The sequence below is a fragment of the Micropterus salmoides genome, unplaced genomic scaffold (genome assembly GCF_014851395.1).
Source record: "Micropterus salmoides isolate LMB-PRFRI ecotype aquatic unplaced genomic scaffold, ASM1485139v1 Ms_hic_scaffold_15, whole genome shotgun sequence".
NCBI classification, from domain to species: Eukaryota; Metazoa; Chordata; class Actinopteri; order Centrarchiformes; family Centrarchidae; genus Micropterus; species Micropterus salmoides.
The window spans coordinates 6,706,971-6,720,160 of record NW_024040596.1 but is presented as its reverse complement, the minus strand read 5'-3'; positions in this window follow the sequence as shown (position 1 = coordinate 6,720,160).

Sequence of the window (13,190 nt, the reverse complement as noted above, 5' to 3'; positions counted from 1 at the left end):
GGCACTGACAAAAAACAAACAAACAAACAACTGAAACAGATAAATATGTGTGAAATAGGAGAGATGATTGTGCCAAAACATTTCCCAACAACGCACTCGAGAGACACAAAGGAAGACTTTAGGAAAAGGAAAAGAAGAGAAAGGAGTGAGGGCTGATGGGGAGAAAGAGAGGGAGGGCTTTTCAGCAGAGGGGGCACTCAAGGACAGAGAGGAGGGAGAATGAAAGATGAAGATAAGTGGCAAGAAAAGGATATTGCACACTGGTTTATTTTTCTTTGTGTTATGCAGTTAGACCACCAATCTATCATCTCTTCTGCCTTTATTACTTTTATTAAGATGTTCATGCTACAAGCAATGAATGAAACATAGTGTGGATTTAATTTGATGTCAGTTCTGAAAATGTGTCTATAAGTGGCGCTTCATTTCAGTCGTTTTCCTTTTTGTTTCGCAAGTTTACCTTTCAAAAATGCAGTAGCTGTACTTCTCCACTTTACAGAGAGTCTTAATTTAATACAAATACCTGTGCATTCTGCTTCCCATATTTTTCTTGTGGTAGTTTTCCTGTATACTACAATCAATTGTCCTCCCACGATGAACGGCAGCATCAGCAAGCATTCCATAATGACACCTGTTTACGTTCAAGTGACAAAGCCCTCTTCTTGTGGCCGTAGTAATTGTCAGATGACGTTATGATAAATGACAGCCTCCACCTACCAAGGACGGCGGGTTCTTTTCTTGTTTGAAACAGTTGACAGTCAACCTTAAACATGTGTTTATGATTGAAACCGTGACGACAAAGGGCCCCTATCTTTAACAAAGTAGTCATTTTAACATGATTGTTCCCTGTCATATTATAAAACAGATTTGCAACAGTTTCTGAAGACACAGACAATTTAAGCTCAGCGTTTAAGTTCAACCATGAAGACTGTCTTCATGCTTCATTTAATCACTCTCTCTCTCTCCCTGCCTCTCCAATCAGCTGACCATGGATATTCACCTTTTAGCTCATTAATCTCCATCCGTCAATCATGCAGTTACGGTCAAACTTTAAATCTGTACTCCTCTCTGCTGCTGTCAGCAGTACGAAATCGCTGCGGCCCTTTCGCCTCCAGTTCATCAGACTCGGACCTAGTTCAAGCTCAGCAGAAGTCCTCTTCTCATCACATCCAGATCTCCAGCTTTTCTTCATCGCTTCATCACTACCACCAGTGTCTAGACTCCTCATCAGGGGGTTTTCTATACCACTACGATTTCACCACCTCCTTTAAATACCTTATCGTCGACGATGGGGTCTAGCCGCCAAAGACTTTTCACATTTCTGAAATTCATTGTACAAATGTGAATAATTATTATCGTTCACCCAGTCTCTCCTGATTGAAATGACATTGTCCTTCTCATAGATTCTGAGTTTGCCATCTTATTGTTAGTCAACTGAGAGTTCAGTTTTAGGTTCAGAGTTTGTTAAACCTGTTTTGTTGCACAGACCCCCGCCATCGCTCCAATGCTGACAATACTCCAGATGGCCTGCCCGGCTCTGGTCTGATTTACTTGAAACGAGTTTGTTAGTAGTGCCATAAGTTGATCTACTCATGACTGAGTGCCATGTGCTGGCATGGAGAACTGGTGGACAGATTCTCTCCTGAAGCCCATTTTATCCTCTGGAAGGCTGGGATTGAGCAGGGAGGGCAGAGAGGATGAGATGTGAAGAGTGGGAGAGGGTTTTATCAGGTCACCCTCCAAATGTCACCCATTTTCTTCTCCCCCATCTGTGTAGCTATTTTCTCTGCATCCATTCATGTTATTTCTTAGCAGAACGGTAACATTTGTGAAACAATGTGCAAAATGTCAAACAAACACAACTGTTGAGGTTGAAACCTGTGGTTTTAGAGGGACTTGGACGATCTGTCTTATATCCAGCATGTATTAGGGTCACATGACAAAGGACTGTTTGGAGATTGAGAGAGCGGGGAAAGGGAGAGTTAAACATGGATAAGGGAGTTGAAAAGAATAAAGACTGCAACAGGATGTGGATTAGCTGTTGACGTCTCCATGGCCGATTTGGTTTGTTCCCAGACTTTGCGTGTGTGTTGTTCTTTGAGCGGCTGTAGATGTTTTCCTAAAAGCCATGAAATGATTCATCCATGGGAGTACATGTAATAGTAACAATATTTCATGATTTGGTACAAAATGTATTTGTTTGCATTTTTTGCATCATTGCAAATTCTCTGAAGCATGCATGCAAACACCTTAATGAATGACTAATGTTATTGGAGGCTTGTATCCTTAGCAATGTGCACTTAAAGTAAGGCCCATGGAACCAAAATGTAAATATCTGTAATTTTGCAATTTTTGGAGAAAGAAAGGTAGTGTTGCATATCTGGGTTCAGTTTGTAATGACCATAGAGAAAACCCTAGTGAGTGTATGACATACTTACAGTGTCACACAGATTATACAGTACCATTTCCAAAAACAGTAAAAAAAAAAGATGGGTCTTTTGTCAAACTGTGTGCTTGTGATCGTTAATGTCATTTTGTCTGTTGTGTTGAGACCACAGCGAGGACACGGTGAAGCTGTTATAATTTCTATGTTTTCATGGCATAATGTGAAGAGAGAGAGAATCACAAAAAGCCCAATTAAGAAGAAAATTAAAGCATACAAGGTCCTCATGTCCCTTTGTTGCTCTTTGAATTATTGTGAAGAGCATGTTCATAACAGGGCCTTATTAATTAACATTATTACAATTTCATTTTTCGATTGGTGCCTATCGATTTGCCAGTTTGACATCATGTTAAATAAAAAATAGTTACCAAATTTTCATACTGTATTTTAAACCAGTCAGGGTTTTCCAAGGTTGTAGAGTTAATGTGGTTGGTGTGAAATCACATTTTCTTCCACTGTAATCCTACAGACAGAGGGGATGGCAGCGGTAAGATACCACGGGGAATAGAGAACACCAGGCCAGATTTGTTGTTTTGGTGTTGTATGAAAGAGCTGTTGGCATTATTATTGTGTTTCTCTGCGTGTGTCCATTTGTATAACAAATGAAAGAGAGATCAAGAGATACTGTTGCTGTGTTGGAACACGTAAGTATGACAAACTACAAATTTAGGGGGGAAATAATCCATTGAAGAGGAAGAACAATGGCGTTGCAGAGAAAAGACCAGGGTGTGTTTGAGGTGAGGATGTCTGTTTTGTTGACAATCTTAACATGGATCAACTGTAAGCTCTGTGTGTGTGCTTTGGTTTGAACAGACTTTATGATGAGGGGGGTTTTGGTGAATTTGGGTAAAACCAGCGACAAAGCCTTTTCACTTGTGCCAAACCACGTTTTGGTGTGTGTTATAATGAAAGGCTGCTTGCAGTGGACGCAACCTTTCCTCATGGAAAATGATATGGAACTAATCCCTGGAGCCCAAAAGCATTTGAAATGGAGTGGGCTCCAGTAAGCTTTTTAAATAATATTCATCAGTGCTCAACCACACACACACACACACACACATATACTCTTACAGAACATTGCCCCCATGGAGAAACATTTCACACTCCACAGTCATGAGAGAATTTAGAGCGCTAGCTTTTCAACAAGCATTTAAGAGCACTGATGATACTGAGAAACAGTTTTTATAGTCAACGGGGACTTAATTAATTTTCCAGAATGCAGCGTCCATCGCAGCTCTGCTCTGTGAGCCGATTCTGAAATGCAAATAAGCTAACAAGCAAAGTGTGACATTATTCTCTGTCATTTCATTTTAAGCTCCGGAGCAATTTTGATTATTCACTTGAATGAACGTTGTAATGTGATAAAGGTCTGACTGACCAAATTATAGACAGAGGCACAGTGGTGAGGAGAGGAGCCTTAAACTTATATATTTTCTTTACACTTTATGTAATGTATTAGAATATGGTAAATTTAACAAAAATGGGTTTTAAAATGGTGTATTTTGTAAATCGTGCCTGTATGTGTCTTTGATGATGGACTGCCTTTTTCATGGTGATGAAAGATTTGTAGACAATCTGAATGGCAGTCTGTTTAGAGGCTGGAAGGAATGAGGGTTTTCACTGTGGTCTGAATGTAGAATCATTCGTCTTCTGTACGGCACACACGCACTCGCACAAGTGTGTGATTGCAAAGTTTGTGGTTATGTATACACATTTGTGAGACCTGTCACACGCTCTCATCACAAACACTTGGACACGCATTCACACACGTGCAGAGCAGAGTCCAGAGGGCGAGAGACAGGGGGAACAAAGCCTGACAGGTACGTTAACAACAACTTCCAGTCCAATTAAAATTAAATGTTTCTTCTACATGTGTCACTCTTAGTCACTCTTAATCTGTGCACTGGGAGAAAAAAAATTGAACACTGGATATGTTTTTATTCATAGCTTCTAAAATACTTTTTTCCCTAACTCATGGAAAAATCAGGTTGTGGCTTGTGGAAACGGAAACATTCACAATTGCTGGAATAAAAACAGTAAACAAATTTTGTTCCCTTTTTCAGCTTAGTGGAACATGCAAATGTTTAAAAGGAAAAAAGGCATTTTGTTTGTCAAATTACAGACACAAATACCCCTTCAATCAACTTGACATAATTACTGAACCCTAGCTGGTGGATGATGATAATGTTTTACGAATTAAAGTGTCCATTACATATCAGAAATCATGCGTTTTGGAGGTAGGAGTACAATTCCAAGCAGGAAAGTGTGATTCTCACATATATTACATTTAAGAGTAGGCTAACTTTTACCAGAAGACCTCTAAGTCAACTCACCTTCTACTTACACGCGTAAAAACTCATTTTTAATATCCACAAATTTACACTGCCTGCCTCTGTGAGCTGAGCAGAAAGTACGCCATGTGTCCAATTATGGAAGTTTATTTTTCATAGCCTCTTATAATTTGGAGAAGGTGTGGTGATGTACATTTAACGGATCTTTTCAAGGAGGAGTTCTGCTCTGTGTTAAAACATAAAACATGCAACCTGCATGCACTCAAAGACCCTCCGAGAATTAAGCTTTTATCTTTCACACGGGTGTTTTACACACAAAGACATACAGAACATGTGTGCATATATTTATACACAGGAACAGACAGGCACAACACACACACACACATATGGAGGAATCTGTGTGTTCACTCACATCTAAACACAAAGGCGCGAGAAATGGTTTTCACCTGGTGTGGATAGAGTTTCATCCTTTCAGCCATGAGAGTTTATTAGCTGCTTAAAACATTACCACAGAGGGAGTTTCCCTATTCTCCAAAGTGCTGCATTCCTCACAGTATGCACACACACACACACACACACAAACCTTCACTTTCCATCATTATGTCTCCATCATCCTTCTCTTTCGGTCTGTTACACCAGCATACACTTCCTATCTCTCCCTGGCTCTCTCTCTCTCTCTCTCTCTCTCTCTCTGGTGCCTCTTTCACTCCCTCACTCACACTTGCAGACACCCACACACTCCTGTAGGTGTAATGTTACGGTGCAGCCTGTTAACATTCCCGGGACGGCCGCTGAAGCTTTCCAGATTGCCCTATTTATACAAATGCTGTCACAGAGGAGCGGTGGAGACAGAGGAGGTAAGGGATGGAGGATTGAGACCGCATGGCAAAATACGAATAAACACACGTGTGCAAGCGTGCACAAACTGACACGCAAAGACAAACGTCGGCCCTACATCGTACACAAAACTCTCTGTGCCATGGGTTTGTTTTCATGTGCAGATTTGCATGCACGTATGTCCAAACACAGGCAAACTCACACACATCCTGCAGAAGGACCCTCAGCTTTCTGTCTCTCATTATGCTGCTGAAATGTCAGCCTCCTTAAAGTGGCCAATTTGACTTAATTGAGAAGCAGCATGTAAATAAATGCGTTAGTCCAGTTTGTTTTCACTGGTCTCTCCAGCACTCTGCTCTCATTCCAAACCAATTAATCAAAGAACCCTTCACTCTCTCCGTCTTTCTTTATTTCTTCCTTTTTATCTTTCTTTCTATCTTTTGCCTTCAATCCTTTTTTTAATTTGCACCTTTTCTTTGTCAGTCTCAATTTGGAATGTCTTCTCTCTTCTTTGCCCTCTCACTGAGGACAAAAGTCTGAAAGTTACAGCACTAACTGGACTGATTCTTAGCTTTCCTTTAGGCAAAAGCCCTGAAAATAGCAAATGGCTATAACTATTGGAAAAGAGACAGTACATCTCTTTTAATTTTCATAACCATCTTCTCTAACTTTTGACTGTGTGGTGAGATCCTGCCTACACAAACTGTCCATAAAATTTCAAAAGTGCAAACTTACATAAGACCTGAAATAGCTGTAAAAGGATCCACTCACAACTTGATGTAGCAGGCTACTCTCTGATCATTTCACCACTCTTATTTAGAGCAAGACAATGTTTATTTAGGCTTATATGAGCCCAAGTTTGTGCCTCACGTACAATTGTTTTCAAAGTATTAGTAACTTATTTTAGCCTTTGTATTGATAAATCACAAATTTAGACCACAAGGCAAACCCCGCTGTTCTAAAGACACTTTACTGTGCAGTATAAAGGACATTTTAATTTCAATTTTTTGAACATTGGTAAACTGTGTCAAAGACCTGCTGTGTGTTTTACAGTTTGCCATGTGCAGTATTTACAGTACCTTTGATGGAAACATACTAAACCTTACATTTGGCTTACATTTGTAGAAGAATCTCAAATTTGGATGTGCATATTATGTACATTGCATGAGAGGCAAACACTGAGGCTAAACCCTGTTTTATTGTGAAAGTTGGAATCAGGAAAATTGTATAAGAATCCTGCAAAGAAACATTTAAGAACTAATGGAACTTTCTGAATCCAAATAATACTTTAAAGGTTAAGTGTGTACGTTTTAGTGGCATCTATTGGTGAGGTTTACAAATTGCAACCAACGGCATAGTCACCGCTCACCCCCACATGGTGGCTGAAACGCTCTATCGGCTCTTGCGCTAAATAATACATGTGGAGCACCATTGGTCCAAATTTCACTTCATTTCACAAATTTCACTCTTATTACTTCTAAAAACACAGTTGACTACTACTACTTCTTCTTCTTCTTACGTATTCAAAATTGTGACGAAACAGATTCTGTAGAGCAGTTTGTCCGTTTGGGCTACTGTAGAAACATGGCAGTGCACCATGATGTCCATGTAGTGTATGTAGATAGAAATGTCTCATTCTAAGGTAATAAAAACATAACAGTTCATTATGTAAGGTCTTTATACAACAGTGAAAACATAGTTATGTAAATTACATTTCTGTCAACAGATCCTATCACACACTGGACCTTTAAGAACAATGTTTATTCAATAGAATAACAAAGATTTTACAATAAGCCCTCGTTCCACTGCAGCTAAATATGCAAAAGGTTACTGTGTGGAGGGCTGAATTTTTTCCCCTGCTTTACCTTGTCCTCGATTATTCCACCCATCTAAAGTGATCACTTCCCATTCCCTTTACTTCCAATCCAATTTCAGTCCTGAGTTATTATTTCTCATCTTGAGGGATGCCCCGGTGGCCAAGAGTTTAAGGTCCAGCTGGGAAACTTGTTGCATGTCATTCCCACATCTCTCTCGCCCCTTATTGCTGTCAGCTCCCTGAATAAACAAAACAAAATTTCTCATGATGAGTACAAACAGTGCTTTTTATTCACTGGACTCAAAACAGATGAATGCTTTTAAAACTTAATAAGCCTAGGGATATGGTACAGATGACTGAGAGCATCCACCCATCCATATTTTGTTAAAAGCTGTCCATTCTCCACATTTTCTTTACCTTCTTTACGCTGATCTCCCCTCCTCTTTTAACTTCCTCCCTCTTTCTTTCCTTTCATTCACCCTCATCCCTCTCCACTTCCTCTCAGTTTATTTCACCTACTAGAGTTACCTGCTCCTGCTCTGACATACACTGAACCTTCTCTGTCTGACACAAACACTTGCAGTGAAGCAAAGAGACAGGAGTGAACGCTCGATCGCTCGCTCCTACTAAACACAGACCAACTCGTTGACCCATGTGACCTCGCAGACTGACAAGGAAATATGGCCTACACTCAAACAAAAACACACACAAACACATAACCACGCACTCTTAAATGCAGGCGCAAATGTCACACTCCAAATCCTCTCATTTCCTCTTTCCTGTAGCCGGTCAGTCAGGCGTGTGTGACACTCTGAGAGTATCGATGGCAGGGGCAGGCTTTGCTAGCCCTCTGAGACACACACACCTTCACACTTACACCCCTGTGGTCACTAGAGATGTGGTTCAAATCCTGCCCAGCGACCCTTAACCGATACCCACGCCTAAACTAGCTGCGTGTGTGTTTCCTGGATGGTCAAACACACATTTCGGAGCTAAGTGATAATGATGTCCTAGTTGAATGCAGTACCATGTCACTGCAGGGATTTATATTTGTGTGTGTGTGTGTGTGTGTGTGAGAGAGAGGGGGTGTTTGTCCAGCCAGACAGGTCATGGACTGTTGCTCTTTACTGAACCCTTTGCTGCTCCCCAGATAGTGGTCATCACCTGTGGAGGGTCTTGTCTTTCTCCACTGCTTTACTTTCGCTCAGCTCAGTGTGTCTATCTTTTAACTTGAGTTTGTGCTCGATTCTTTTTTTTGTATTCATGACCTCTAAAGTTATTAAAGTTATGCAATATTCAGTGAGATAATGAGAAGAGTAAATGTACACAAGTAAAGAAAAATAAATTTTACGGCATTCATGTGGTTTAATTAGGGTGTAAAGTTTCTGGTGTGAAAGCCTTTGAGACAGAAAGACCGGGCAGAATGTGTAGACAGCAGGACAAACAACAGAGAATAACCCAATAATCGGTTTGTCACTGACACAAAGTGACATTCATGTCTGTGTGTTTACATGCACTGACCTACTTACTGCTTGCTGCCTCCTGACTAACCATCCTACTCTGAACACACGTAAGACAAACACAAACATACACTTACAGTTACACACAGTATGCACAAATACAGACACAGGATCATAAAACGCATTTACACCTACATGCAGACACATGTGAATGTTTAGTAACACAATAAATTGATGAATATGTAGATGAGTACATTAAAAAGGACACACGCATGCAGTATTGATTACACCAAATTGCACTAATCATCATAGTGACATGGGTAACCTTGTTATGTTTTCCACTCACGCACATATTGATATATATTACTTCAAAACACATACACTTACACTTCTCTGCAGACAAGCAGGTGTACTGAAATACAGATTTACAGAGAGGTACTGATATACAGAGATTTATTTCCACACAGGCCTATCCTTACTATTTCATTTAGGACCCCCATAAATCATGGAAAATGTCCATGTTTACATATTCCTGACAGGCTGCTTCTTGTGACTGTTGGAGTGATGACTCTCTCATTAGCACAGGTAGAATGTGTGTGATGTTGTTATACCACTACAAAAAGTCTTGGATATAGTTTGGTGACATCCACAGCAGAAGGAGATGCTCTATGAACTTTAACCAAAGTAGTTTTAGTTTCTTGAACTTATCCACACTAGAGGCAGATTAAAAAATGCTTATATTGGTTGTTTTAGAAGTAACAACCTATTTTTCCATTTAGGTAAGAGGACTTCTTATTCTTGTTGCTTTTTATTTGAAAAGTCACTTTAACATTGTGACATTTAAACCTTAGTGAAAGGATACTGTCCTTGTTCCAATGAAGCCTTTTTGAAAGCTGTGGGATAATTTAAATAATCCACGGTGGTAAAGTCTAAAACTAGATTTTTTCTGTAATTACTGTAAAGTTTACATTTCAAAGATACAAAATCAGGTCTGATTTACCACAAATAGGTATGATTAAGCACTGGGAGTGTGTTTTCCTCTTTTTGAACATACACTGCTCAAAAAAAATAAAGGGAACACTAAAATAACACATCCTAGATCTGAATGAATGAAATAATCTCATTAAATACTCCTTTCTTTACATAGTAGAATGTGCTGACAACAAAATCACACAAAAATTATCAATGGAAATCAAATTATCAACCCATGGAGGTCTGGATTTGGAGTCACACTCAAAATCAAAGTGGAAAACCACACTACAGGGGCCGATCCAACTTTGATGTAATGTCCTTAAAACAAGTCAAAATGAGGCTCAGTAGTGTGTGAGGCCTCCACGTGCCTGTATGACCTCCCTACAACGCCTGGACATGCTCCTCATGAGGTGGCGGATGGTCTCCTGAGGGATCCTCTCCCAGACCTGGACTAAAGCATCTGCCAACTCCTGGATAGTCTGTGGTGCAACGTGGCGTTGGTGGATGGAGCGAGACATGATGTCCCAGATGTACTCAGATGGATTCAGGTCTGGGGAACGGGCGGCCAGTCCATAGCATCAATGCCTTCCACTTGCAGGAACTGCTGACACACTCCAGCCACATGAGGTCTAGCATTGTCTTGCATTAGGAGGAACCCAGGGCCAACCGCACCAGCATATGGTCTCACAGGGGGTCTGAGGATCTCATCTCGGTACCTAATGGCAGTCAGGCTACCTCTGGCGAGCACATGGAGGGCTGTGCGGCCCCCCAAGAAATGCCACCCCACACCATTACTGACCCACCACCAAACCGGTCATGCTGGAGGATGTTGCAGGCAGCAGAACGTTCTCCACGGCGTCTCCAGACTCTGTCACGTCTGTCACATGTGCTCAGTGTGAACCTGCTTTCATCTGTGAAGAGCACAGGGCGCCAGTGGCGAATTTGCCAATCTTGGTGTTCTCTGGCAAATGCCAAACATCCTGCACGGTGTTGGGCTGTAAGCACAACCCCCACCTGTGGACGTCGGGCCCTCATACCACCCTCTTGGAGTCTGTTTCTGACCGTTTGAGCAGACACATGCACATTTGTGGCCTGCTGGAGGTCATTTTGCAGGGCTCTGGCAGTGCTCCTCCTGCTCCTCCTTGCACAAAGGTGGAGGTAGTGGTCCTGCTGCTGGGTTGTTGCCCTCCTACGGCCTCCTCCACGTCTCCTGATGTACTGGCCTGTCTCCTGGTAGCGCCTCCGTGCTCTGGACACTACGCTGACAGACACAGCAAACCTTCTTGCCACAGCTCGCATTGATGTGCCATCCTGGATGAGCTGCACTACCTGAGCCACTTGTGTGGGTTGTAGACTCCGTCTCATGCTACCACTAGAGTGAAAGTAGAAATGCGGTCTTGTCTCCTCGGTCTGTGTGCTATGTGTAAGTGACGTTAGCAAAGCTAGCTAATGTTAGCAATCCGCCTCTGTTCCAAAACTCCTACCCCCTCACCTAAACAGATTTAGCGAATATTAGCTATACATAGTGCTTAAAGTGGAAAGAAATAGGTGCGAGCCCCCCCCCCCACACACACACACATACACACACTCTCCTCAATCGCATAATGAAACTAGTAAATATTATAACATTAACGACTTTGAGCATTAACCACTTAATTTCCTACATTCTGAACACATTTTCTGCACCAATTTATGGAGGAAATGTCTTTATTTATATGAAGGGAAACAAAATTAAGGTGAGAGGTGACAATTCAAAATATAAAAATATAATGAAATATTATGCAGTAATTTTTTGGACAATGCACATTTCTTTTCTGTTTCAGTTGCATTGCATGTTTTCCTATTGTGTATTGTTTCATGTGTTATTCAACATTTCCTGTTACTGTTTTTCAGAACATTTTTAACAAAAGCTTTCAAAAAGTGATGGAGTCATTCATAAATGGCCGTGTGTGGATCTAGCTAGCTTGTTTAGCTAGGTTCATCTGTAATTCACGTTAACTGTCATTTTTACAGAGCTAATAAGTTTGTCTAGCGAACAACAGACAACAGAGAAAGTGAACAGCCAACTCCTAATAAGCTTTTTCAGCGGCGCTGGTTAAATTTACACAGCGCTGTGGGTACAAGTCACTCTAGCCTGATTTTTATATATATATATATACAAATCAGGGTGACCATAAGTCCCCTTTTTTTTTCTAAATCACTCGAAATGTCCAGGATTCAGGTTTTTGTTTTCTGCAGTTGCCATTCATTGTGTGCTTTTTTGCATTGCTTTGGCTTTTCTCTTTAGGGACGGAAGGTGTTCAAATGAAGGATCACACGCATTACTTCTTGTGTTGTTTTATAGTTGGCATTGCATTGCATTGCTTTACGTTGTGTAGCTGTGTTTAGATGATCTCAACCTTCATGAGCTGTGTGTAGGTGGAGAGGAAGCCACTAAGGCTGCTACTATAAACTGAATGTTAACATGAGCGAGGGTACGAGGGGTTGTGTGTTTGTGTTTGCGTTGCTCGGGTAGATGATTTGTCTGATTTGTGTATTTAGGGTCTTGCTTGCATGCATTTCTCTGTGTGTTTATTAAATGAGGAAGGGCAACAAAGGTTGAGCGCTGCGCTTGCTCCCCAGCTGGCTTCGTTGTATCATAGCAACTCCACATGAATAATAATCATAAGCACACACACACAAACAAACACATACACAATAATGAGCCATTCAGCTATTCTGGTTAATCTCACTCAGCTGTTTCTACTCTACACTGAGATCCAGTTTACAGTAAGCATTCATTTTCTTTGGCTAAACCCTAATGGTGATTTTAAATTATTTTTGGCATTTCAGTCTTAATGAGCTGGGTAATAGAAAGTTGCCTGTTCTGTTTTCACAACCAAAAAAAAACAAACACTTTTTTACTGTTTTTTTCACTCTGCACTATTCAATTGGTTCTTTTATGAAGATTAGATGACAATGAGTTTATTATGTCCTATCCACCTGTGCTCTAACTCAGTAATCAATTAGGTAATTAATGATGAATTTTTTGTCCGAATGCAGAGTTGAAGTTATTAGCAAATGTGTTTGTATTGTCAAGATTACACCAATTTCACAAAGGTCACTTTACTAGTCACAGTTAGTCTGCCAGCTTTCCATCAACACCTTCAGAAACCAGCTTCCCTTTTACTTCACCTTACACTGTGGGCGTTCGGAACAACTATAAACACTTTTGATTTGTGCCATGGTCAGAAAAGCGTCATACTAACTAGTTCGTCTCTGGTAAAACCTTCTGGCATCACTGTCAGGATTATTTTGACCATATTACTAAGATTGATTTTAGTCGAGAGCCTCTTCAGGAGTACAGAACCTCAGACCACCATGGCAACCAGAAA